General features: G+C 42.0%; 1 long non-coding RNA gene across 3 annotated transcripts in view; it reads left to right on the top strand.

Annotated features, from left to right (window-relative positions):
• Positions 1 to 14,886: 14,886 nt before the first annotated feature.
• The window catches only part of LOC128413142 (uncharacterized), a 109,252-nt gene continuing 96,524 nt past the window's right edge, over positions 14,887 to 27,614 (top strand). For all 3 annotated transcript variants that reach the window (XR_008330251.1, XR_008330253.1, XR_008330252.1), the window contains exon 1: positions 14,887 to 14,977. This is a non-coding gene — a long non-coding RNA (uncharacterized LOC128413142). The remainder of the gene's footprint in view (positions 14,978 to 27,614) is intronic.

Genomic DNA, 27,614 nt, shown 5'->3' with positions numbered 1-27,614 from the left:
CAAAACACAGGCATCCTTTGAAATTTGCACTTAACTTTGTGAACCAACATTTACAAAAATGCATATACTAGTGAAAGTATGCAGAAAAATGAATATTTAGTTAAAATAACTTTTAAAATTGGATTACATTCAGGAAAGTATTGATGAGTCAAAATTGTTGCAGATATGTGGAAAACTGGATTGAAGACTGGAAAAATGAGAAACGGAAAAGAATGAAAAAAGAGAGATCCTTCCATCGATCCTCAAAACAGGCCCAAACAAAATGGTTTCCATATGAAGGCTGGCTTCATGGATCCCTGTGGCACTTGTCTCAGTGCAGCATTTGTGTGCAGCAGCTTAGCCAAAACACAGTGGAGAGCTGTGAAGAAAAATCCCTTCTCCACATGGCTTGAAAACAGCCTCTGTTTTCAGCCATTTTACCTGCTTTCTGTTGCTTCTTGTTCTGTTTTTCCATGTCTGTAAAAATACCCAGAGAAAAAGAACAACTTTTGGTTTCCAAATGCAACCACCAAGCAGATAATATGACAGCCAGTTCCACAATATGAGCACAAAACCGAACTGTAGGCCTTATGAAAATTATGCTGTGTAACTGTGTTACAGTGTTAGATGCAGGCGAAATGAGAATAAATTTCCCTTCTTCGCTTTCATATTTTTTAGGCTGACAACAATAATCAGTTCTTAAAGGTCAAGCCATTCCTTCCCGAATTCAATTGTCACGATTCTTTTTTAGCCAGGCGAAAGTGCAACTGATCATATCAGGAAATAACACCTATGATAAATTGCTTTTTAACCTTCTGTTCCTTGTCAGCTGATCACAGAGCTCTTTCACAGGGGAGAGGCGATTGCAGGGGTGTGCTTACTTGCTTTCTTACAGGTAACGTTTACTTCTTACTCTGCCTCATGCAAATGAGTTGAACCAATTGATTATTTACGGATCATTTACACTTGCACCCTTCACCAAGCAGTCCCAGGGTAGATTACAAAAATGCCACCATGAAAACAAGTCCAAATGATGTCAAAATCATAACATGAAACTATAAAAACTAACTGATGGCAAAGAGAACAAAACAGCAGCACTGAATAGCAGTACAGTGGTACCTTGGGTTAAGAACTTAATTCGTTCTGGAGGTCTGTTCTTAACCTGAAACTGTTCTTAACCTGAGGTACCACTTTAGCTAATGGGGCCTCCCGCTGCCGCCACACGATTTCTGTTCTCATCCTGAAGCAAAGTTCTTAACCCGAGGTACTATTTCTAGGTTAGCGGAGTCTGTAACCTGAAGCCTCTGTAAACTGAAGCGTCTGTACCACTGTACTGTACCACTGTACTGAAGAAGGGAAAATATCTACTCAACCAAAAGGCCTGGGTAAAGGGATACATGTGCCCAGTGCCATTTTTTCTGGGGGGATGCAGGGCTACACATACCCCTAAACATTTTGTGAATCTAAGTTTGGCCTCATTGAAGGGCAGTATTTCAATTTGAGTAGGAAAATGAGAGTACCCCTAAACATTTTTTTATTTTTTTTAGGGAAAAAAGCACTGCATGTGCCAGTGATATGAAAGTGAGTCTTTGCTGAAAGTGAGGAAGCAATAATCTGAGGATGGAGAAGACAGTAACAGAAGAAGAAGAAGAAGAAGAAGAAGAAGAAGAAGAAGAAGAAGAGGAGGAGGAGGAGGAGGAGGAGGAGGAGGAGGAGGAGGAGGTGGTTTGGATTTGATACCCCGCTTTATCACTACCTGAAGAAGTCTCAAAGCAGCTAACATTCTCCTTTCCTTTCCTCCCCCACAACAAACACTCTGTGAGGTGAGTGGGGCTGAGAGACTTCAGAGAAGTGTGACTGGCCCAAGGTCACCCAGCAGCTGCATGTGGAGGAGTGGAGACGCGAACCCGGTTCACCAGATTACGAGTCCACCGCTCTTAACCACTACACCACACTGGCTCTCAATAGGGCAGAGCCACATTCATGACACCAGCGTCACTGCAGTTGACTTGGATTGACTTGTGATACAGAGGACAGTGGTGTGCTTGGGGTTGATCAGATGCACCAGCAGGGCTGCCAGAGTGGTGGGTGTGCACAGCCCTGCTCTCGCCTTCACCCTGCCCAGACCCAACCAGGTAAACTGCAGCAACGCTGGCGCCAAGAAGGCTGCTCCACCCAGCCACCTTGGCTGCTGTTGGTGGAAGGTGCTCCACACTCACTTTGGGTTTGGCCACAGAATTTGCTGATCAAAAATGAGCATTCTCTTAATTTATAGATAGATCTCTTTTTAAACAATAACAAAACTCTTGCCTCAATTGCTTCATGGAATTTGTAGGAATGGTGCATGCTTTTCACACTGGGGGGGGGGGGGATTGTTTTCGGAATCTTGACCTGCCTCACGCTCCTGCTACAGGACAGACAAGGGCATTTGGAGCATTAGTTGCAGTCTAAAAACGATTCCCAAACAAAGTCAAAATATCACTGGCATAGCTACCTCAGGACAATATGTTTAGGAGCTATTTATGTAAGGCAGCCTTAATACAATGGATAATTTACTGAATGGGGTCCAGCTAATCCAACCCACAGCATTGCCCATAATGTTTAAAGCCTTTAGGACTCCAGGAGGGAAGTATTTTCAGCAATGTTATCATTGGGTACAGTCCAGAGAATGTTAGGCACACTTAAACCCTATTGAAATGAGCAGGACTTAAGAGCTTAGCTGTGCACTCAAACTCTGTTGAGTAAACCTTGGTTGAATAAAGCACAGTTGAAGCACTGCTTCAGTATGATTTAACCACTGCTGACTTTCTCTGTGGCTTGCGTCACCTGCATAAAGCACAACTACATTTTAAACTCCCTGAGTACCAACAACCGAAGGTAGATCCGATATGAAAAACAACAAAAACAGCAAACCCATTTGCATTACCTCAAGGACTCCTTTACAGTATTTACCCCCATCTGAAATGGGGAAGGAAAAGCTGTCAATTTTGGCTTTCAAGTGTTATGTTCATTTTCCCACACTACTGCATCAATTGGTGATCTCACTGGCCCCCCCCCCAACAAGTCATCACGAAAATTCATCAGCATTTTAGTATGTTGTTGTTTAGTCGTGTCCGACTCTTCGTGACCCCATGGACCAGAGCACGCCAGGCACTCCTGTCTTCCACTGCCTCCCGCAGTTTGGTCAGACTCATGCTGGTAGCTTCAAGAACACTGTCCAACCATCTCGTCCTCTGTCGTCCCTTCTCCTTGTGCCCTCCATCTTTCCCAACATCAGGGGCTTTTCCAGGGAGTCTTCTCTTCTCATGAGGTGGCCAAAGTATTGGAGTCTCAGCTTCAGGATCTGTCCTTCCAGTGAGCACTCAGGGCTGATTTCCTTCAGAATGGATAGGTTTGATCTTCTTAACATTTTAGTATATACCTCTCCTAACATGAAGATCTTGGTGTGCAATTTCCCCTAATGCACATACTTTTGCAAGCAACTTCCTCAAATTTAATGCATTTTTTTTGCATTTTACCAATACATGCACTTTTATGAACACATTCCCCTAATATATGCAATTTTTGAGTTGGAGAACTGCACTGCAGAATTTAGAGATGTGCAAATTTTGAAGGATAACTGCATTTTGCTTCATGTGGAGCAGAGTTTCCCAAACTTGTAGTCCAAAAACAGCTGGAGACCCAAGTCCCAACCTCCCTAGCTAGCAGGACCAGTGGTCAGGGATGATCAGAATTGTAGTCCAAAAACATCTGGAGACCCAAGTTTTAGAAACCCCGCTGTAGAGTTTGGGGAAGCACCAGTTGTTATGTTGTTTATTATTATTGTTGTTGTTGTTGTTGTTGTTGAATTTATATAGTTAGGTAGGTCTGCATTAAAATATGAACCAAACTGAATTTTTCCTAATCTAGAAGCTCCCTCGATGTTATAGTCTTGCCTTACAGATCTAAATAACAAAATGCCAAATTCTGCAATGATGGAGGAAGGTGAAGGATTGTGAAGAAATGTTCTCATCATTCTGATGCTGGAGTAACAGACAAGTGGGATGAGAACAAGAACTTTATGAGAATTGGGACCAGGGGGGTTGCACAGGAGTTGTGCCTTACGTTCCGCAGAAGAATGAAACTGGTAGATCAATGTTGATTTTCCATCACCTTTGCTGTGTGGTGAGAGGAATGTAGTGGTGGCCTCAGGCACAACTGGAATGAGGAAGGTCATATAATTGTGGTCTTCGGTGGAAATTACAATTTTCCTCTCTGTTGTGGTGGGGTGAACAGTGTATTGGATACTTAGCAATGATCTTGCCTACCTTTGCAAATAGTTATGAATGGCAATCACTAGAACTAAGTCTTATGAGGAAAGACATCTGCATTCCTTAGAAAGGTAGAAGACGGGGGACAGGAGGGTATATTGGTGTGTGCACCTATGTATAAAGAGTGCTATTTCACTCTGCAGCTTATTCATTTCTTGCTGGAAGCAAGCCATTTCTCAGACCTTAAAATAACTTCAGAAATTTTTCTGTGCTCTCTATACATTGATTTTCAATGGAACTATAATTGAAATTTATGAATGTGAGTGGAAATACAAAAGCCAAGACAAGCTCCATTTATTTTTCCCAAAGCAAGCCCAAAATAAATATGTGTGGAAATCCTATCTGTACCTTTCCCAGGATCAGATTTGATACTGGGATTCTGGTTATGGGTTGGATTTCCTCATTAATGACTTAAAAAGGTAAAGGTACCCCTGCCCGTTCGGGCCAGTCTTGCCAGACTCTAGGGTTGTGCGCTCATCTCACTCTATAGGCCGGGAGCCAGCGCTGTCCGCAGACACTTCCGGGTCACGTGGCCAGCGTGACAAGCTGCATCCGGCGAGCCAGCACAGCACACGGAACGCCGTTTACCTTCCCACTGGAGTGGTACCTATTTATCTACTTGCACCCGGAGGTGCTTTTGAACTGCTAGGTTGGCAGGCGCTGGGACCGAACGACGGGAGCGCACCCCGCCGTGGGGATTCGAACCGCCAACCATGCAATCGGCAAGTCCTAGGCGCTGAGGTTTTACCCACAGCAGTGGCGTAGCGTGGGGGGTGCAGGGGGGCCCGGCCGCACCGGGCGTAACATCTGGGGGTTAGGGCAAATCCACGGGTTAGGGGGCGCAAATCCACGGGTTAGGGGGCGCAAATTACTTGCCTTGCCCCGGGTGCTGACAACCCACGCTACGCCACTGACCCACAGCGCCACCCGCGTCCCCATTTAATGACTTAGGTACCTACATTGATTAAGGGTCCAAGCAACCCAGCTCCAGAGCATTTGCCTGTGGAGTTCCCCACTTCCCAGAATAAATCTGTGACAATAAGGCCTGTCTAACATTATTTTATAATTAATCTATGAATTATTAAAATAGGGTTGCCATATTTCATAAAGTAAAAACCAAGACACCACAAGTTGTTGGAAAACCACCACCACCACCCCCAAATTGCCAAAAAAAAAGCCACGATTTTTCGATTGACTTGCCTAAGATCCAGAACAAAGTGCCACATTTTCAGAAATCTGTCCTGGATATTTTAATACTAATGAAAATATTTAAATAATTACTATTTTGTGCTACCTTCTCTATTCTCTGTCCTACAAATTTTCAATAATCCCACAGTGGTCAAAAAAGTGCAGTCTGTTTTATTTTCTGGTATCAATTTGTAGTTTTACTTGTTGGGTGGTTGTTGTTGTTAGTGTCAAATTGTTTCTGTAATTACCTTTTAAAACCTGAGCATTCTCTCTGAACAAGACAATACTTTTTTAGCTCTAGAAAAATGTGCTCAACGCGCCCTCCCCTCGGTGTTCTAAACAACCAGTAAATCAGTAGGCTGGCTATATAGCAAAATCAATGTTCATTTTTATACTTTTCTCAGAACAACATGGATGCCTGTTGAAATACGTGTAAGCTGAAAGTCTAAGTTTTTAAATTTTTACAGACGTGTGCCTCCAGCCATTTGTGAAATCACTTCATTTCACTGGAGCAGAAGTAGGCTTCCCCGTGAACTGGATAGGGAATAGCACATGCCAAAAAGATGCTGCTAGCAAATTAATGTGCATACCCCAGCAAAAAATGCCAGAGCACACAACTGGTCAGGAGGGTTCTGGGGGCAAGACTCAGTCCCTGCACCTTCTTCCCCACACATTAGCTGATGGGTCAGATCCCAGCTTTTTTAACTACCCAGTGGACATGTTGTCTTCCTCTACTGTACACATGCTGTTGTACTGGGGCCCTTTAGTAGGAAAGAAAGTTATACCAGATGTGGTTTCAAATACAGTGGTACCTCGGGTTACATACGCTTCAGGTTACAGACTCCGCTAACCCAGAAATAGTACCTCGGGTTAAGAACTTTGCTTCAGGATAAGAACAGAAATTGTGCTCCAGCGGCACGGCAGCAGCTGGAGGCTCCATTAGCTAAAGTGGTGCTTTAGGTTAAGAACAGTTTCAGGTTAAGAATGGACCTCCGGAATGAATTAAGTTCTTAACCCGAGGTACCACTGTACAAACAAGTGGTACTGGGGGACAGTCATGGGAAGGAGACTTCTCACTGAATGGTTGAAAACATCCTTAGTGATGAGCTGGTCCAATAGAACTGGCCAGAGGCACTGTTGAGATATTCCCCACACCATCTGCCATTCCATAGAACTGCTTTGTCAATAGAGCATATCATTCTGACTTTGTGAATGGGTTTCCTACAAGTTCTTAACAGGTATAACTCATAGAATCATAGAATCATAGAGTTGGAAGAGACCACAAGGGCTATCGAGTCCAACCCCCTGCCAAGCAGGAAACACCATCAGAGCACTCCTGACATATGGTTGTCAAGCCTCTGCTTAAAGACCTCCAAAGAAGGAGACTCCACCACACTCCTTTTTTTTTTTATAATATTTTTATTAGACAATTTTTATATTCATACAAACAAAACAAACATAAACAAACAGAAGACAAAAACAGAACAAAAAACAAGTACCCTTTCATGTCCTAATTTCTTAAACCTTTCTTCTTCGACTTCCTCATGCCTCCCATTTCTGTATTCCAAATTCTAATCAACTCCACCACACTCCTTGGCAGCAAATTCCACTGTCGAACAGCTCTTACTGTCAGGAAGTTCTTCCTAATGTTTAGGTGGAATCTTCTTTCTTGTAGTTTGGATCCATTGCTCCGTGTCCGCTTCTCTGGAGCAGCAGAAAACAACCTTTCTCCCTCCTCTATGTGACATCCTTTTATATATTTGAACATGGCTATCATATCACCCCTTAACCTCCTCTTCTCCAGGCTAAACATGCCCAGCTCCCTTAGCCGTTCCTCATAAGGCATCGTTTCCAGGCCTTTGACCATTTTGGTTGCCCTCCTCTGGACACGTTCCAGTTTGTCAGTGTCCTTCTTGAACTGTGGTGCCCAGAACTGGACACAGTACTCCAGGTGAGGTCTGACCAGAGCAGAATACAGTGGCACTATTACTTCCCTTGATCTAGATGCTATACTCCTATTGATGCAGCCCAGAATTGCATTGGCTTTTTTAGCTGCCGCGTCACACTGTTGGCTCATGTCAAGTTTGTGGTCAACCAAGACTCCTAGATCCTTTTCACATGTAGTGCTCTCAAGCCAGGTGTCACCCATCTTGTATTTGTGCCTCTCATTTTTTTTGCCCAAGTGCAATACTTTACATTTCTCCCTGTTAAAATTCATCTTGTTTGTTTTGGCCCAGTTCTCTAATCTGTCAAGGTCGTTTTGAAGTGTGATCCTGTCCTCTGGGGTGTTAGCCACCCCTCCCAGTTTGGTGTCATCTGCAAATTTGATCAGGATGCCCTTGAGTCCATCATCCAAGTCGTTGATAAAGATGTTGAATAAGACCGGGCCCAAGACAGAACCCTGTGGCACCCCACTAGTCACTCTTCTCCAGGATGAAGAGGAACCATTGATGAGCACCCTTTGGGTTCGGTCAGTCAGCCAGTTACAAATCCACTGAGTGGTAGCATAGTCAAGACCACATTTTACCAGCTTCTTTACAAGAATATCATGGGGCACCTTGTCAAATGCCTTGCTGAAATCAAGGTAGGCTACATCCACTGTGTTCCCTTCATCTACCAGGCTTGTAATTCTGTCAAAAAACGAGATCAGGTTAGTCTGACATGACTTATTTTTCAGAAATCCATGCTGACTATTGGTGATCACAGCATTCCTTTCTAGGTGCTCACAGACTGTTTGCTTAATGATCTGCTCCAGAATCTTCCCTGGTATTGATGTCAGACTGACTAGGCGGTAATTATTTGGGTCCTCTCTTTTCCCCTTTTTGAAAATAGGGACAACATTTGCCCTCCTCCAGTCTGCCGGGACTTCGCCTGTTCTCCAGGAATTCTCAAAGATGACTGCCAGTGGTTCTGAAATCACATCTGCCAGTTCTTTTAATACTCTTGGATGCAGTTCATCTGGCCCTGGAGACTTGAATACATCTAGACTAGCCAAGTATTCTTGTACTATCTCCTTAGTTATTCTGGGCTGTGTTTCCTCTGCTGAATCATTTGCTCCAAATTCTTCAGGTCGGGCATTGTTTTCTTTATCAGAGAAGACTGAGGCAAAGAAGGCATTGAGGAGTTCAGCCCTTTCTGTGTCCCCTGTTTGCATTACACCATCTTCTCCTCTGAGTGACCCCACTGTTTCTTTGTTCTTCCTTTTGCTACGAACATACCCATAAAAGCCTTTTTTGTTGCTTTTAACCTCTCTAGCAAGCCTGAGTTCATTCTGTGCTTTAGCTTTTCTGACCTTGTGTCTACACGTGCTGGCTATTTGTTTGAATTCCTCTTTGGTGGTTTCCCGCCTTTTCCATTTTTTGTACACATCCTTTTTTAATCTTAACTCAGTTAAAAGTTCTTTAGATAGCCACCCTGGCTTCTTTAGGCACCTTCCATGTTTCCGTCTCATTGGTATTGCCTGAAGTTGTGCTTTTACTATCTCCCTCTTAACAAACTCCCAGCCATCATGAACTCCCTTTCCTTTTAGTATTACTGTCCATGGGATCTCACCCAGCACTTCCCTAAGTTTTATGAAGTCGGCTTTCTTAAAGTCGAGAAATTGAGTCCTAGTATGCTTGGCTGCTCCTTTCCGCTGTATAGTAAACTTCAGAAGAGCATGATCACTCGCGCCTAATGATCCTTCCACTTCTACCCCACTAACCAGGTCATCAACATTGGTTAGGACCAGATCTAAAATGGCTGTTCCTCTTGTTGCTTCTCCCACTTTCTGGACAATGAAGTTGTCTGCAAGGCCAGTGAGGAATCTGTTTGACCTTATGCTCTTGGCTGAGTTTGACATCCAACAAATATCCGGGTAATTGAAGTCCCCCATTACTACTATCTCCCTTCCTTTTGCATGCTTGGCCATCTGTTCCAGGAAGGCATAATCTATGTCCTCCGTTTGGCTTGGGGATCTATAGTAAACTCCCACAATGAGGTCACTGTTATTCTTCTCTCCCTTAATTTTGACCCAAATGCTCTCACTTTGGCTTTGAGGTTCTAAATCTTGGATCTCTTCACAGGTATACACATCCCTGACATATAACGCCACTCCTCCTCCTTTCTTGTCTGGTCTGTTCCTCTGAAATAGATTGTATCCCTCCATTATTACATTCCAATCGTGGGACTTATCCCACCAGGTTTCAGTGATTCCTATTATGTCATATTTAGTTTGCTGTACCAAGAGCTCAAGCTCATCTTGTTTATTTCCCATGCTTTGCGCATTAGTGTACAGACATTGAAGTCCATTAATCATTCCCCCGTGTCTCTTATTTAAGGATTTTTTCCTCCCACCACTAGGTCTGCGTGCTGTCTGCTCCATTCGGTCTATGACATTTGGATGATCATCTTCATCAATTGATAGACTCCTACCTTCAGGAGCACTGTCTCCCTCCCCCACATTAGTCAGTTTAAAGCCCTCCTGATGAGGTTTCTGAGATTTTTTGCAAAAACATTTCTCCCAACCATTGTGAGGTGCAGCCCATCGCTTGCCAGAAGTCCATCTTCAAGAAACTGCATTCCGTGATCTAAGAATCCAAACCGTTCCTGTTTACACCATTTGTGAAGCCAGTTGTTCACTTCCACTATTTTTCCCTCTCTCCCTGGGCCACGTCGTTCAACTGGGAGGACAGATGAGATGACAATTTGTGCATTTAATTGCTTCAATTTCCTGGCCAGAGCCTCGTAATCTCTTTTGATCTTCTGGAGGTGAAAAGAATGCCATACTGCAGAATTCAGAATGGAGCCCAATGTTTCTTTGACATAGAGATCTGAACAAGTCATTTGGGAGCTGCATGTCGGAAAGGTGGGTGTAACATAATGATATTTGAGCTATTAAGGCTGCAGTTCAACACACATTTACTCGGGAGCAATTTCCATTGTAGCCTACAAGAAGCAGATATGCATAGGACTGGACTGTAATTGTGTTTAAGCAAATCAGCTGGAGACTTTTAGGAAAACTTAACCCTGAGATAGTATAGAAAGCTCATATTATCCTCCCTAAGCATTAACCAAAATGAGAGATTAGAGCACATTTTGCAGTTTAGCAATCTTTTGTATTGCCTCCTTCACAGCTGAGGAGAAGGAAACTCCATATTTACGGGGTCTGAACTGCTAATTAAACGTGCTTTTAAAACGGAGAGCTCAGTTACTCATGGCCAGCACCATAATTTCCCCAGCAACTAGCTAATGTGTGATCTACAAGATTAAAGCCTGAAATGAAAGATCTATGAAACAGACCGCCAACGCTCTTCTTTGTTCCCGGTAGTGGATGTTAAATTATTAAACTAACAAGGCAAGCCTGCAGTGTTAAGCCCTAGTGAAGCCTGATTTATTTGTGACCGATTAATGTAACTATTCAAACAATAAATCAAAGATTAAACTCTGCTTTGTAATATTTAATTAAGTTCTGTGTCAATTAAACTGAAACATAGGTAACAGACAGCACAAGCATGTTTACTTGGAAGTAAGATCTAAGAGTTTCAATGGGATTTACTCCCAGGTAAAAGGGTATAAGATCACAGCCATGCAAAAGAATTATTTGTATGCATGTTGGGGTTAAGCTTTACATTTTTTTTTAGAAAACCACTAACAATTACAGATGTTAGATAACATGAATTAGGCAACACAAAACTGGAGCAAAAATATAGAGTGATTAACCAATGGGACCCAGTGCTTAAAAGTGATTTTAGTGTAATATTTTCAAATGATTCCATATTTTACATTTTCTAGAAGGATGGTGCATTTCCAAGAAAGACTGACACTGATGTCCAACATGACATCTTCACCTTATACGTACTGGAAAATAATGATAGGATTCCAGCTCAATTTACTATGATTTGCGTGAGACTGCAAGAGATCCTGGAACATTTATTATAACCTTCAAATGTGTTCCATGTGACAATAATATCAGAGGGTTTCCCCATGTGTTTAAATAATGTGTGTACGTAAAGGAGGGGGGTAATGGAGCAGTGTGGACTAGCCTTGTCCCCCCACCCCACAATTTTCATGTCTGCAGTCCACTCCTCCTCAAAACTATCCACACGCATTGCATGCATGAGAAGTGGCTTTACGTTGTGAACATATGCGCATAGAGATGCTATGCAAGCGGGGAGAGATCCTGACCTCATCAGACTCAATCCTTGTACTGCGTAGTTACACATGAAGAGCCCTTTCTCACATCTACCAAAAGGCAGCATACTCTCCAACATCCTGCTGATGAAGGAAAGTAAATATTCGCACATCAAAAGTGTTCTGGAGAACGAGAATTAAAACATTTGGGGAAAATATATCCCCACCAAACTATCCTCAGCTGCTATAGCTAACTAAAAACAGGAGACTTCAGCATAGCCTTAAAAAGATCTACTCTTTCTCCCACAAAATGTTACAAATGATAATTCTATTTGAGCATCCTGATTCTGTCACATGAGTAGTTTTCATAGTTATTCTTCATTTGAACACCTGATGGTATTAATTATACAACACAGCTTGGATATCAGTGCATCATCTCTGATCAAAATGCCCTCCGATGTAACATCTACAATCTTCAAAGCAAGTCAAGGACATTGCACCATCTTGATGAGCAAACAACCCGAGAGCTTGTCATTTAGAAAATATTTATGACCCACAGATATGTTGTTTTCCTTCTCATTTTAGAATATTTCTACAGATCTGATATGCTGAAGAATTTGAAGCAGAATTCTCCAGACCCATTTCTTTTCCAAAGCAGGAGGCACCTTAGTGAGAGCAGATATATTTTTAAAGTGTCGAAACCAATCTCGCTTTTCATTCAAAGGGACAATTCAACAGACAAAAGAGAATTTGGTTCCCATTAGATGCACCTTAACGGGGAACCTCCTGAATAATGGATTCACAAGGTTACTGGTAGATGTGGAAGGGCTGTCCCTCAGAAAAGCTGTCTGCTCACAAGGCTTCTCACTGAAGCCTAAGAAGCTTCAATAACAAGAGAAACCTAGCTTCCTAGGCTTTGCACAAGGAACAGCATTTCAGAGAAAGACAGTTCAGTTGTATGCATGGTCCCACTGGGGCTTGCGCCCAGGAAAGTGTGCATAGGACTGTAGCCTTGGAGGTGGTATTTTAGAGCTGCTATTGCCTGCAGTGCACACAGTCATCCATAGAACCATAGCTTTGGAAGGGATCCCAAGGGCCATCTAATCCAAGCCCCTGCAGTGCAGGAACCTCAGGTAAAGTATCCATGACAAATGGCCATCCAACCTCTGCTGAAAAACCTCCAAGGAAGGAGGTTTTCTACCATGATTTCTTAGCAAACTGGTTGTACAAATTTGGGGTGGGGGGAAGGAGACCTAGTTTAGCTGTAGAGCACATAGCCTGTTTTGTTTGCAAAAGGGTACCAGGTTTTAGTCCTTAGCATCTTCGGGCAGGGCTGGGAAACAAGCCTGTTTAATACTCAGAGAGCTGCCTCCAGCCTGTGTAGCCAGTACTGGGCTAGATAAATCAATTTCTGGAAGCTTTCATAAGAACATCCATCCCTAGCACTTCAAGCTGTAGCCTAGGAAAACTGGAACTTGCCTCAAGAAGCACGATCAGTCCTATTACAATACACACAGGTATTTTGCTATGTCTGTTGTAGTCTGAGCCCAATAGTCATGACATCTCACATCACAGAATCCAGACTAGTCTTTGAACCATATTTAAAGTTTTGCATATATATATCTGTTATAAAGAAAGGATAGGTGATACACTAGACACAAGCACACATGCCCTGAAATCAAATAATGAAGGTTGGGGTACAAATAAGTGTTTTTAGAACTAAAATAATGAATGCTCAAGTAGTCCTTTAAAAAAGGGGGGCAGTAAGACCTTGAAAGGCTCCTCCTCTCTTGCATCTGAAGGGTAAAATTGATTGAACCAGAACCTGCTTGCAAGCCAATCTAATAAATTTCCCATCAGCATCAGCCAGCACACTCTAGTCCAACAGTTACTGTCTGGGTGTCCACAGTTCACCACTCTTGGCTTACAGGAAGCAGCTGCAGACAGTGTGTGTGTGTGTGTGTGTGTGTGTGTGTGTGTGAGAGAGAGAGAGAGAGAGAGAGAGAGAGAGAGAGAGAGAGAGAGAGAGTGTCAAGGTTGTACTTCCCCCATCCTAGAATAAATCAAGATCAGCCATTGCCATTCAGAATAAAGGGATATATATATATATATATATATATATATATATATATATATATATGGGGGGCACTGTAAAGCTACAATATTCTACTTAGGCTAAACACCACTTTAAAAAATCTCAAAGAAAATTCACAATCTTTACACAATTCTCATATAATACAACTTGGTTTGCTCTGAGGTAAATGAGAGAACAGGGTTGCAGTCTAAGGCTTCAGTTTTGTATGCATTTATGTTATATATGCTGTTGAAAGCATGGATACTTTTTTCTGAATAAATATTCATTGGTTTTCTCTATAAAGAATTTCTACTCCATGTGCTATGTCTGAAGAGCTGTGCATTGCCAAATTGCCCCTGAATTTTGTCTAAAGTGAAATCTGAGACAAATCTGAACCATCCCGCTCAGGAATTTTGAGGGAAGTGAAAAATATTTTCACCAACATTAACAAAATTGAAGAGGTGGGGTGAGGAGTTCCCATCTCGAACTGGGAGTGGGCAGTGCTGAATGCTGAGGAAACCCCTTTATATAGCTTTGAGAAGCTCACCATGTGGTGGTGCCACAGACAATGCAGGCCATTTTGCCACACTAGCTACCTGGAAACACCCTAAGCAAGCATCCTCTTGGCAGCATGCATGAAGTTTTCTCTTACCTTTCAAACTTTTTGATGGGCATGGAGAGTTAACCACTCAGCCATGCTCCTAGCTCCTCGAGCCGGCTGTTTCCATCAGAAATTTGTAGTTTGGGAGCCCAGATTCTGCTGCAAAACATCTTCACAGACACACCTCTTCTATCAGTTGCTTCCAAAATCCATGGAAACATGGATTACTACTTGCTCTGTTCGTATATTGCAGCAAGGAGAGGAGGGGAAAGCAGACGTTTGTGTGAGCTTTTGCATTGCCAGGCTGAGCTGAGTGATGCTCTTACGCTCGTCAGTAGCTGTCCGTAGCTAGGGAAACCCCATGGTTTCCTAGCTATAATTCTAAGCTTTCAACCTGTTGCTAGGGAAACCCTGGTATTTCCTAAGCGAAGCGCTGCCTCATTGGTGCCTGGACTCCTTTGGTTCCAATCTGTCTGTGAAATCAACGTAGTGGTGTGACAGAAAGTCTTCCTATGGCTGCAGCAGGATTGAAACAGAGCATGAGACAAGCCGATTCTGTGATGCTATTCTAGGGAGAGGGTCTTAGCAGCAGCCATCTTTGGGGTGCCAAGTTTACCCCATATAGCAACCCCAAGAAGCAAAGCAGTGGATGCCTGAAGCATAAAGGACAATGATGAGCCCTGCTGAATGCTTTCCCCTCAGAAACAGCCACAGGTAAGGAACGAGAAAATGGTTGGGGAAGGAGGGGGAGGCTAGTTTCTGTGCAGAGACAGTTACAATACCAAACATTCCTGCTTCAGATCTTGCAGTAGAGTTTTTCTAAATTCAGTAGCTGCATGGGTTTGTATGTTTTATTTATTTATTACATTCCTCCCCCCACCCCAGGAGTTCAGGGTGACAGACACTGTTCTCCCCACCCCCCAACCCTCCAAATTTTCTCTCACAACAATCTTGTAAACTACATTAAACTGAGAAAGAGAGAAAGAATAGTCCACTAGGTTTTAAAGCTGAGTGTGGATTGGAACCCAGGTCTTCTTGGCCCTAGTCTGACACTAACCACCATGCTAGCTCTCATTAAAATCTGAAACTTTAAAACAAGCAACAAAACCATGTCCAAATGGCACATACAAACTGCACAATCAGAAGAAAAGCAGCAGCAGCAGGGAATCAGCTGCAAGAAGAAGAATGTTACATTCAAAAAGAAATTTCCTCTTAAGTGTAGAATTTTCCTTTCGCAAAGATCAGGATCCTGATACTGAGCAGGAAGAGGAGGCAATTAATCTTTGCTCTGCTTTGGACTCAATCGAGAATGGGCTTGATCACAGATAATGGAAGGGGAGGGAGGTGGTGGCAGGGCACAGTCGGGGAAAAGATATCTCTCTCATAGCTACCAACATTTCTCTGATGAAAATAGGGACGTCCCATTCCATAATGATAACTTTGCTATTTCTACTCCACACATCTTACTGGGTTGCCCCGCCCAATCTGAGCAGCTTCCAATGTATCTAGAAACATAATAAAACATTTTAAAAAACCATCCCTATACAGGATTGCCTTAAGACGGCTCAGGGGTCAGATAACCCCATACCCTCCAACATTTCTCCTATGAAAATAGGGACTTCCTAAGAAAAAGTAGAACACTCCAGGATCAAATCAGAAACTGGGGCAGCTTCTCTAAATCAGGGAGGTCCCTAGAAAATAGACACACTTGGCGGGTCTGATTATCTGTTCAATCCTAGTCCAGATTGGAAGGAAAATCCTTCATTAAAGGCAAGCCATATGATTAACCCAACACATAGTTTGGCCCAGTGTTTGATTTAGGGGAAATAAAAAGTTATTTAGCACCAAAGATATCTTCTTCTTTGGCGATCACTCGTAACTGAGTAAGATTGTCTTCCATAAACACGGTTTTAACAATGAGCCTGTAAGTGACTGTGGAAGCCAATTCTGGATCCACACGTCCTTCCACAGTAGGGACATTGGTTTCTGGGCAGGAGTTGATCATGGTGTGGATTTGCCAAGTGTGCCTTCCTCCTAGTATGTTTCTCCCTTGTGTCCTGAGTTTGAGTGTCTTCAAAGCCCATGACACCTTTGGTAAAGGCTGTTCTCCAGCTGGAGCGCTCGCAGGCCAGTGTTTCCCAGTTGTCAGTGTTTATACTACATTTTTAAAGATATGCCTTGAGACAGTCTTTAAACCTCTTTTGTTGACCACCAGCATTACACTTTCCATTTTTAAGTTAGGAATAGAGTTGTTGCTTTGGAAGACGATCATCAGGCATCCGCACAACATGACCAGTCCAACAAAGTTGATGTTGAAGAATCACTGCTTCCACACTGGTGATCTTTGCTTCTTCCAGTACACTGATATTAGTTCGCCTGTCTTCCCAAGTGATGTGTAAAATTTTTCGGAGACACTGTTGATGGAATCTTTCGAGGAGCTGGAGATGGCATTTATAAGTGGTCCATGTTTCACAAGCATATAGTAGAGTTGGTAGTACAATAACTTTGTAAACAAGCATTTTAGTTTCCCTGCGAATGTCCCGCTCCTCAAACACTCTGCACTTCAATTGGGAGAAAGCCACGCTCGCAGAGCTCAGGCAATGCTGGATTTTGGCATCAATGTTGGGCCTTGTGGAAAGATAACTGCCTAGGCAAGAGAAGTGATTGACATTTTCCAACGTTACACCATTGAGTTGGATTTGTTGCGCTGCAGAGGGGTATTTTGTATTTGTTGGTGCACCACTTTGGTTTTTGGGATGTTGAGTGCTAGGCCAAGCTTTTTGTAAGCTTCTGCAAAGATATTTAGGATGGTTTGGAGGTCATCCTCTGAGCGTACACATACTACGTTGTCATCAGCATACTGAAGCTCTATGTCGGAAGATATATATGAGCTGGAGAGCCTCTATGGTGAGAGTATTCCATAGAGGCCCTCTCTGCAATTGTCACCCACCTAACATCAGAAACCCAAAGCTCTTAATGCACAGGAAAGTAGACATGAGAAAAGACAACTTTTAGATATCCAGGAGGGCCTGAGCTGCCGCAAACTTTAATGATAAGCATTAGCACCCTGAACTGATTTGGGAAGCACCTCATCAGGCAGTGAAACTGTTTCAGAACAGAATCATGGTTTTGAGCTTTCATTATTTACCGGTAATGAAGTTTGTAATAACCATGATTGGTCAATATTTTTGGTACCTGTGTTTTTACTTTTTAATGGGATGAAGGGAGGTTTGGAGAGGGGCGGGTGGTTGATTGACAAGCATGGAAATAAAGCACTGTTGTTATAAACCTAATGCAACTAACTGTGTGATCCTATATATGCCAGCTCAGTAACAGCAGAGTCCTATGCATGCCTGCTCAAAAGTAAGTCCTAGGTATGTGTGAATAAGGTTGCAGCCTAAAAAGCTGAATCCATATTGGGCACCAGAACAGCAATAAGGTAGGTGTTTTGTGAGCCTCTCTAAGGAAAGTGTTCCACAATTACCAGTCAGTGGAAATCCCATATACAGTGGTACCTCGGGTTACATACGCTTCAAGTTACATACGCTTCAGGTTACAGACTCTGCTAACCCAGAAACAGTACCTCAGGTTAAGAACTTTGCTTCAGGATGAAAACAGAAATCGTGCTCTGGCGGCACGGCAGCAGCAGGAGGCCTCATTAGCTAAAGTGGTGCTTCAGGTTAAGAACAGTTTCAGGTTAAGAACGGACCTCCGGAACGAATTAAGTATTTAACCTGAGGTACCACTGTAGAGAGAGTGCTGTTGCACTCAGTTCCTGCTTGAGGGCTTCACACAGGTTGGACACTTGTAAATACAGACTGCTGGACAAGATGGGCCTTATGCTCTTTGCTGGGGTGTCACCACCAAGAAGGCCCTATCTTCTGTAGCTACCCATCTCACTTCATTTGGTGAGGGTACTGGTAGAAAGCCCTCTACAGAATTTCTTGATGTATATACAGGAAAATATCAAAAAGTACTTAGTCCTAAATCACAAAGGGCTTTAAAGGAAAATGAGCACATTGAATTAGATTCAAAACCGGACCGGGAGTCTGGTCAGCATAATATTGTCATAGTCCCAGCATAATACTGTCATAGTCCCAGAAAAAACATCCTTTTTAAAAGGCTCTGATGGATCACAGACTTTCAATGATATCACTGGTCATTTAGTTAAAGCCTTGATGCAGCAGTTCCCCCTATTATTATTATTATTATTATTATTATTATTATTATTAGGTTTTATTGTAATTATTACAGATACCTGCCCCTTCCTCTAACACAAATGTAAAAACTGTCTACACACCCCAGCTCTGCTGCCCCACCTCCCTTGCTCAGATGGCCACAAAGACCATCTACTATCCTATTGATGCTTAGGGCAAGGTAGCTAAATGGGAATCATGTTCCCTGGTTTGTTTGTGGGGTTTCCCCAACCTTGTAGGGACTACAGATAAACAGTTGTCTGAAGGATTCCATTACATTTCAGATTTAGTTGCGTGAATTATTCGCACACCCACCCACCCAAATTTGTGGCCCATTGTTTTTCCACAATAAACAACGCCCTCCAATCAAATGTCAAACAGATAAATAACCACGTGACTTTTAAAAGACATCTGAAAGCAGCCCTGTACAGTATAGGGAAGTTTTAAATGATCTGTGATTTATTGTGTTTTTAATATTTTGTTGGGAGCCGCCCAGAGTGGCAGGGTGTAAATAATAAAATCATCATAGAATCATAGAGTTGGAAGAGACCACAAGGGCCATCAAGTCCAACCCCCTGCCAAGCAGGAAACACCATCAGAGCACTCCTGACATCATCATCATCATTATAAATCATCATAAATAAGAAAGTTGTTGTTGTTCAACCTCTCCCATTTTTAACCAGGGCAGGTGACATTACAGCTCTTAGTTATTCTCTCTGCCAACATTCCTTGGGATGTCTTGCATGGGATGTCTCTATTTCCACCATTCTTGAAAATAGAGCCCTATTCTCAAAAGCCAACTTCTCATAAGCAGGAGATGGAAGAGGGAAGGTTGTGTCTGGACTATGGCTCTTCAGACTGAAGGTGGAGACTCAGGTGACTGAGTAGTCTTCCATATTAAAAAATAATAATCCTGAACATACAAAATGATAGGTCAGTGAACAGCATTGTAGCTTAGCCTTTTCACCGGTGTGCTAGTTTTCTGTGGGATGGGTTCTGGTTCTCACTCTCCCCACTCCCCATTCCTTCATGTAAGATGCCATCTGCCATGCAAAGTGGTACAATCCAGACCCAGCTTTATTAACTCATCTGCTCATTGTGAAAACTAGACCATGGCTTTGAGTACCCAATCCATGTATTGCAATCTACCCTTGCTATAAAATCTAAATGAAATAAAATCTCCAGTAGACATTGGAAATATGTTGCTTCAACCATTCTGAATGTTAAACCTCATAAATTTAATACACCTGCAGAGTTATTGTGAGAATAAAACTAACTCTTTGTACATTGTCTGAAGAGATAAAAGGAGAAATTGGGAAGGTCCTTAAGAAAGCATTTCTGGGGGAACGCTGTATGTGGAGTAGCCGTTGTCTTCTCCTGTTGGGTTCCTTCCAGCAAAGTGACATGGATCTCTGCAGTCTGCCCTTTTGCAATAAAAAAATTGTAGCTTATGGAGGGGGCTGTTAGATGGGTTCAGTAGAGGCTGTATGTAGAAATTTATGTAGAATATTGTGGCTTTATCTCAAAAGTTCTGAACAAATGGACTTCGAAACAGCAAAGCACTATGATGATGACAACATTGATCCAGTTCAGGACCCTATTTGGCACCTCAGATCACATTCAATCCAAGTAGATTTCGAAACTAACTGGGGGCCTTCCATGTTCCTAAGATTAAATAGGTGTTTAAACCCTAGTTAAACATGTGATTGGTTAGTGGGGGTGAAGGAGAAGTGAGAGTCTCTGCCTGCATTGCCTTCTCCCTCTCTTTGCTGTCAACTGCATGTTGAAATAGGGATTCAAATCCTGATTAAAGCTGACCACCACCGACCCACACTTTGATATACCCGTATCACTCTGGAAATCAACGGCTGCTTCAACGTGTTCCAGGCAAATTCTGGATTGACTTGGATCAGCCCAATTCAGTTCAGCATCCAGGATTTGTCCAGAGCTGGCACACAGCTGTGTTATTTACCAACCCACAAATGCAGTTTAGTCTGCATTTGAAAATTATCAAATTTCAGTGAAATTCTCATTCACAGGGTCAGGATTTTTGCTGTGCTTTCCTTAATGGTTAAGGGCTTTGAGTCTTTTCTCTCATTGTGCAAACCATCCCCCTGGTGATTTGCTCTCTGCAGCCTACCCAGGTGCAACCTCTGTGATATCCTAGGCTGGACCTTCATGTAAGCACAAAATACTAGGAAGGCTTCCTGCTTTGTGCCTGACAGCTGTTTGTTGTTGAGACATTTGAGATTAAGCATTTCCATTAAAAGCATTTTAACTTTTGAAGAAATAAATCCAGAAAGATTTTTTAAAAAAGAAATAGGAAGCATTTCCATTAAAAACAAAACCAGGACCAAGCCTCCCCAGCTTCCCACACATCCATTAAATCCTGCAAGTAGATTTCATGGGGCTTTTTTCAGATGATGAAACATGGACACCTGGGGAGGCTGAAGAGCACTGGATAAATGATTAATGTGGGGTGGGGAGGACACATGCACCATCCTCGACAACCTTGCAACAGTAAGGTAAACTTATTCCTGTATCCAAAATGATAAAGAAATGATAAAACACAGAGGAAGAAGTATTTCAAAAAATTGGAAAGCAGGTTTCAGTATAGCAGCAGCAGCTTATTGCCTTATTACAGTTATCTGGCAGATAGGCTTAAATGGTTGCAAGCTCTCTGTGTTTTGAAAGTTTAAAATAGTTCCCTCTGGGTTTTTGATGCCAACTCTCTCAATTTTCATCCGCTGACCTACTTATGACCTCTGATGCCTCACATGGTTAACAGAAAGCAAGAGATGTGATTAATTGATTAGGAAGTGAGTATATCAAAGGGACAAAGAAGATTAACACTCATGTAGGAGATTGGTGGCTGCTTTTGAAAGAAGTAAATAAAACTCCCAAAGGACAGAAGCGGTTGGCAGTTTTGCAATGTGTAATGAACAAATTACACTTTCAGCTCATATTTCCTGTAGTGTGCCCTGTTGATGAAAGGCCAAAAAAGTGACAACTTCCTAATTAGTTAACTCTAGGTGACAAATTAAAACTTTCAGAGTGAAGTCGGAGAGCATGGAAGATGAAGAAGAGTGGACAGAATTGATGAGAGGCTCTGAGATCCAATTCCTCACACAACTCAGTGAGGAAGAATTACTACCTGCAGTGCACAGTCTTACTGCAGCTCTTCGGCTTTCAGTTCATTGTCAATACATAATTGTCATAACAAATACAAAGTACAAAAATTAATTCTTTAAAAAGTGAAAGAACTGGCAACACAGTGAGGAATCAGACTTAGGGATAATATCTAAAGTTAGGAGGAGACACATTAAAATGAATGGACACTTGTCAATGGATGTATTCTTAATATGAAGTGTATATCATCCAATAATCTTTAAATAATAATCTTATATTTTTATCTTTGCTTGTCCTTTCTTAAACTTTTATATAAGTTTGAAGGTCAACTGAACTCAAAGATACAAATATTTCTCCAGTTGTTATTAGTGAACAATGGCTTGGTGTAATTTTGTTTTCTTGTGTACAGACGTTGGATTTAAGTGGCTCTTACTGGCCTAGGTAAATATTATAAAACGGAATTAATTATTATCAGCCTTTCCAGTGTTGTTTTAATAGAAAAAGAGGTGCTGGAACTCACCATCAACACCCCCCTTATTCTTTAGAATGACAATGGTGCCCACTTTATACCTCAATTTTACATGTGTTCATTTAGGTCTGTTCCACCCTGCTTCTGCATTAATCTATGATGATTATCTTTAATCCATATAAAAATGTATACTTAAATCATAGAATTGTAGAGTTGGAAGGGACCCCAAGGGTAATTAGTCCAACCCCATACAATGAAAGAATAAATATATATATATTCAAATATATATCTAAATACCAGTTTAAAACAAAATAGCATTTTATCTCAGCATACACATTTGTAAAGGTATTGCATTTTACCCTAAACTATATATTCTTTGGCGTCTTGGTATCCCCCCGCCCTTTTAGCCAAGAACTGTACCGCAAAATTTGGAGAAGGGTAAAACTGGAAGGGTAATTTTGTTCCCAGCGTTGTATTAATTTGGCAGGTGTGAATGACATCAGAGCCTCTTAAAGCGTGGACTAGGCAAAATTCCAGTCCATCCTTACTTACAGGTGGCTTTTTATTCAGCCCTGACCCACCATTTGGAAATCCCTGACTGGTGCATGGTTAAAATGAAGCACATCTTTAATCTTTACATCCTTTTCACTTTGAAATTTACACTAAGACATGTTGAGCTGGAGGTAGGCTTATTTCCCCTAATCAATATCCCTGCAGCACGCTCTCCTTGCTTCAGACATTTTATGGGTTATTCCTTTAAACCCTTTCATCTTCCTCCTACAAAGAGGATTCAATTTATCAAGTTACTACAAAGTACCATGCAGAATTTTTGTCAGACCAGCTGTATGCAATAATTACATGCTTCTTCCATTGGAAACCATGGCAACTATCCAATAACTAACACGAAACAGATACTGCAACAAAATATTTCTGGGAATTGATGGGAGAGTGGGTGGGGAGGAGGAGAAGGAATTGACATCCATGGCATAAGAACTAAGCATTACACATTCCTGGCACAAATAAATTCCTGTGGCCAAAACTGTGTACAAATATTTTATGCTTGTAGATTAAATGAAAACGTTGTGCTACCAGCCACCCCACTCTCTGTCAAGTCGTAGCAAGCTCCAGGGGTCTTGGCACTTAAGCAGGGACTGTGTTCCTTTGCAATGAGGCATGGTGGAGACTGTAGTGTCTTTAAGATATGTGGTTTATTTACACACATTTACACCTGCTCTGGTTCTGCTTCTGGTTCGCCAGAAGCAGCTTAGTCATGCTGGCCCCATGACCCGGAAGCTGTCTGCGGACAAACACCGGCTCCCTCGGCCAGTAAAGTGAGATGAGCGCCGCAACCCCAGAGTTGTCCACAACTGGACTTAACGGTCAGGGGTCCCTTTACCTTTACACCCGAGTTCAGGTGGAGGGAGTTACACCACAAGGGTGCCTCTTGTTGTTCCTTGGATAGCTTCAGCAAACAGAAGCCAGCCATGCTCCTCAATATCTGCTTGCAGCCTCACCCAGTCAGTCCCACATGGAGTTCCTGGCTCTCTCTTCTTCCCCCAAACCCTTGCACCATCACAACTCAAGCCTTGTATAAAAAGAGCATCCTTCTTGTGGGGACATCCTGCCCACTGTAACCTTGGCAACTTCCCCCTCACAACTTTGCTATGTCTTTTACTGACTAACACACCAATGGGGGAGGACCTCCGCCTCACTTCTTGTCTGATGCTGAATGTCTCACCTTTGTCAGGGTAATGACTCTGCCATCACCTGTCTTTGATCTTTGATGGCAGCTCTCTAAGTAAAACTCCTGGAAGCTGGCTTCTTTTTTAGGCCTTGCTGAATCCATGTATCAACCTCCACATTGACTAATTTCTGAAGTTATGGGGAGTACCTGGCACCCAGTAATTTTAGGGGGTCCTTGCCCCCTGCGACCCCCTAACAGCTGTTTTAGTGCAGCCATCTTCTTGTGGTTGTAAACTTTGACAGCTGAACCACTTCAGAAACAGCCAGGTCTTTCCACACAGCAGGTCAGTCTAAGATTATGAACCTTGCAGAAAGCCAAGTAGGAATCACCATCAAAATAGATGTTATACTTGTCTATTGTTCATGAAACATGGCTTAGCATGGTGGGAATGACTTTCTGCAAGCCTTGGCTTTGTGTATTGTCCCCTCCCCTACCTTTTTCTGATATAGTGGCAGAGAAGTTTTTGATTCTCTTTTATTCACCGAGGCGTGTCGTGTCATCCGAACCTGGATAATCTTAACAATGGTTTGTCTAAAACAAGGCAACGTCAAATCATAACTTCTAAAGCTGACTTGTTTCCACAAACAACAGTTAATATTAATCACAATTGCTGCAGTTTAAACTTAATTAACTGCAGTGAATCAAAAATGGAAGCTCCTGAACTCCTCCTCACAGCCACACTGGTGGAGGAAAGAGAAGGCATGAGCCCAAGGTTTGTATTGTAATAGTAATAAGAAATATGAAAGGTGATGAAGTTAAAGATACTATTAATATGAAACAATTATAAAATGAGAACAGTATCTGTTAATATTAAGAGAATGGTCATTATAGTTTTTGATCCCAACTGTGATTGCAGCAGCATCCATTGATTTTTTTAGTGTTGTTGGATCACTGCCATTTGGGGGAAATTATTTTAATGCTTTTGTAAACAAGAGCACAGAGCCAAGAGAATAGCTTTATTTGTTTTACTGACACGGGCCCAACTGCCTCATTTCAGCCCTGCTCTTCAAATTAAAATTTGGATTGGGTCCAAGGTAGCCAACCTGCCAACTTAAGGCTCACTCCCACTATTGAGAACCATTCAACGCTGGTAATGCAAAGATTGTAAGCTTCACTGTCACAAGCAGGTGTGCTGTATTGTGCCAAGGGGAGTTTGTGTTTTGAAACAGGGAGAACGGGACTGCAAGCTCGGCAAGTAAAATTGATTGTTTCCTAGCACTTAGCTTTTGTACAGCTCATTTGTCTTCAAGTAGATCAACTGTGTAGGAAAATCAAAAGGCACCATTCGATGCCACTGTTAATTTGCAAAGGGGGGAAAAGTTGAACTTGAGCCACAAGCTTTGCAAGTTCAACATTCTGGTCTGGAAGCCCGACTCTCAGTGAAGGTGGCCACCAAATAAAAGGACAACAGAGGAGACCAATTTGCATAGAATCTTCCCAAGAGCAAATTTTAAAATAATTACTATCATTTAAATAGAACAACAAGCCTCTCACTATAGTGGGCAACCTCAAGACTCCTTCTCTCCCTTCCTTCCTTCCTTCCTTCCTTCCTTCCTTCCTTCCTTCTTTCCTTTCTTTCTTTTTCTTTTTTAAAATCAAATTGTTATTAAGTTTTCAACAACAAAAATACAGTAAAGGTCAAACTAATCTAAAGAGAAAGGAAGAATAAAGAAAGAGCAATAGGAAGTATGAAAGAAAGAAAGAAGAACAGAAAAGAAAGGAAATGGTAAAAAGGACTTCCAACTATCCATCTCTGTTATATATACAATAGCTCTTCAAAATAGTCAAATGTTCAGTCCAAATTAGTATTGCTCCACCTCTGCTAGGTGATTTTCCAGTCTTCATTCCGGGGTGCTCCAGTTCATCTAATTCTTTCAGTGCAAGAAGTCCAAGGAAAGTTTTACAAATAAAATTATAATATTCTACAATAGTTCTCCTCCGCTCCAGCATCACAGCATTTCCTCAAGTATTAGGAAATGTTCAATCTGTCTTTTTCCTCCAAGACTTCTTCACTGTGTTTTTGTATTAGAGCATCAGTCCATAATTATTTGATTATTATACAGTCCTTAATCCACACCCAAATCCATCTATTCCATGTCAATCATACTTCTCTGTCCTTATCTTTTCCTGATCTTCTGTTTTTCCATTCTTTTACCAGAGTTGCTGAAAGAAGCTTGCCATCTATTTCTTTCAAATTCAATCCAACTTGTACACAGATTCGTTTCCCTCCCTCAATGCTTTCTGTTTCAATTCAGAGCATTTTTTAGTCTTTCCATCCCTATCTGCTGCTCTCACTTTCTTAACCAGACATGAACTGGACAACCCTTCAAACAGAAGATCCTCAAGCTCTTTGACCAGAGAATTGTCTTCTGTAGTGTAGTACATATAGTCATTATATCTGCAGTTATAGTGGATGATGGGCCCTGCATGTTTCGCTCTTGGTTGCTACAAAGAATTTCACCTATGTAATATTCTCTGTGGGCATGGCTACCATCCTACACATGTGACACCGGGAAGAACTATAGAGAGCGCAAAACAAGTTTTTGTGCAGACTCTTGTCAGTCTCTATCTCTACAAAAATAGCACCACTCTGTGCAGAACTCGCTGTAATGCCCATTAAAGCCAAAGCCCTTAGACTAGCTCTGCTTTTTTGGTTAAAAACTATTTTTAAGCATGTATCAGAATCTTGGGAAGACATGACCCCAAACTCATGGAATCATGAAATCATGAAATGCAATCTGCTGCCATGAGGTTGGGACTCTCTGCCTCCTTTCTTGTGACGCAGGGTTTTGGGAAAGCTAAAGAATTAATACTCTGAAGGTTTAAAGACGCCGAGATGCAATCACAAACTGCTGAAATAAAGATCTGCCGATCGAACAAATTGTATGCTTTTTTTATTCCATTGTACCCATCCCTGCCAAGATATCTAGCAGATTTGCCTAATGTTAAAATGAGGGTAGCCTTTACTCAGGCAAGACTGAATGTCCTTCCGTTAGCAGATTGGACAGTACTACATAAAGGAGTTCCTAAGGAGGATAGAGTTTGCCAATGCAACTCACTGTCTATAGAAGACATAACTCACATACTCCTCGAATGCCCTTTTTATAACTATCTTAGAAACAATTACATCCATCCATTGTTAAGATTGCAGAAGGGAAGGACATCTCTTGCAAAGACCTGTTTTTTGCTGTCTGATGTGGAAAGCATCCAAATTTCTTGCAAAGGCTTTACAAATTTGTGTAATAAAAGGGGGAATGGGAAATGATTTATCCTGTAAAGGTCGGGGAGTAGAAATGTCAACCACTATTCATAGTTGAATTCTTGTTATTATTTTCATGTGTGTAATGGCTGTTCGCTAGAGACAATAAATTGAACTGAACTGAACTGTATAATTTTACGTATGGTTTTAGTAATAGTTGGATATTTGCTGGGGTGATGGAATAGCTGATATTAATGTTGGCATTGTGCATCCTAAATATTGGAATGCAGAATGAATACTCTGGCTGTAGCTCAGTGGTATAACATTTGCACTGCATGCAAAAGGTTCCAGGTTCAATACATGGTACCTCCAGGCAGGACTAGAAGAAAGCCCTTTCTGAAACCCTTGAAAGTCATTGTCAGTCAGTGTAAGCAGTGGTAACATAGATGGACCAATGATCTGACTGAGTATAAGGCAGCTTCTGGAATGAACCTGATTTTTAAAAACAAATGTCTTATATACTGTTTACACTGAGATATATATACAAGAAAAGGGACACCAGTGGCACTGTGGGTTAAACCACAAAGCCTAGGGTTTGCCGATCAGAAGGTCGG

This window comes from Podarcis raffonei, chromosome 4 (assembly GCF_027172205.1).
Source record: "Podarcis raffonei isolate rPodRaf1 chromosome 4, rPodRaf1.pri, whole genome shotgun sequence".
NCBI lineage: Eukaryota > Metazoa > Chordata > Lepidosauria > Squamata > Lacertidae > Podarcis > Podarcis raffonei.
Note: the sequence above shows the minus strand (reverse complement) of the source record. Positions and strands in the feature narration are given on the sequence as shown.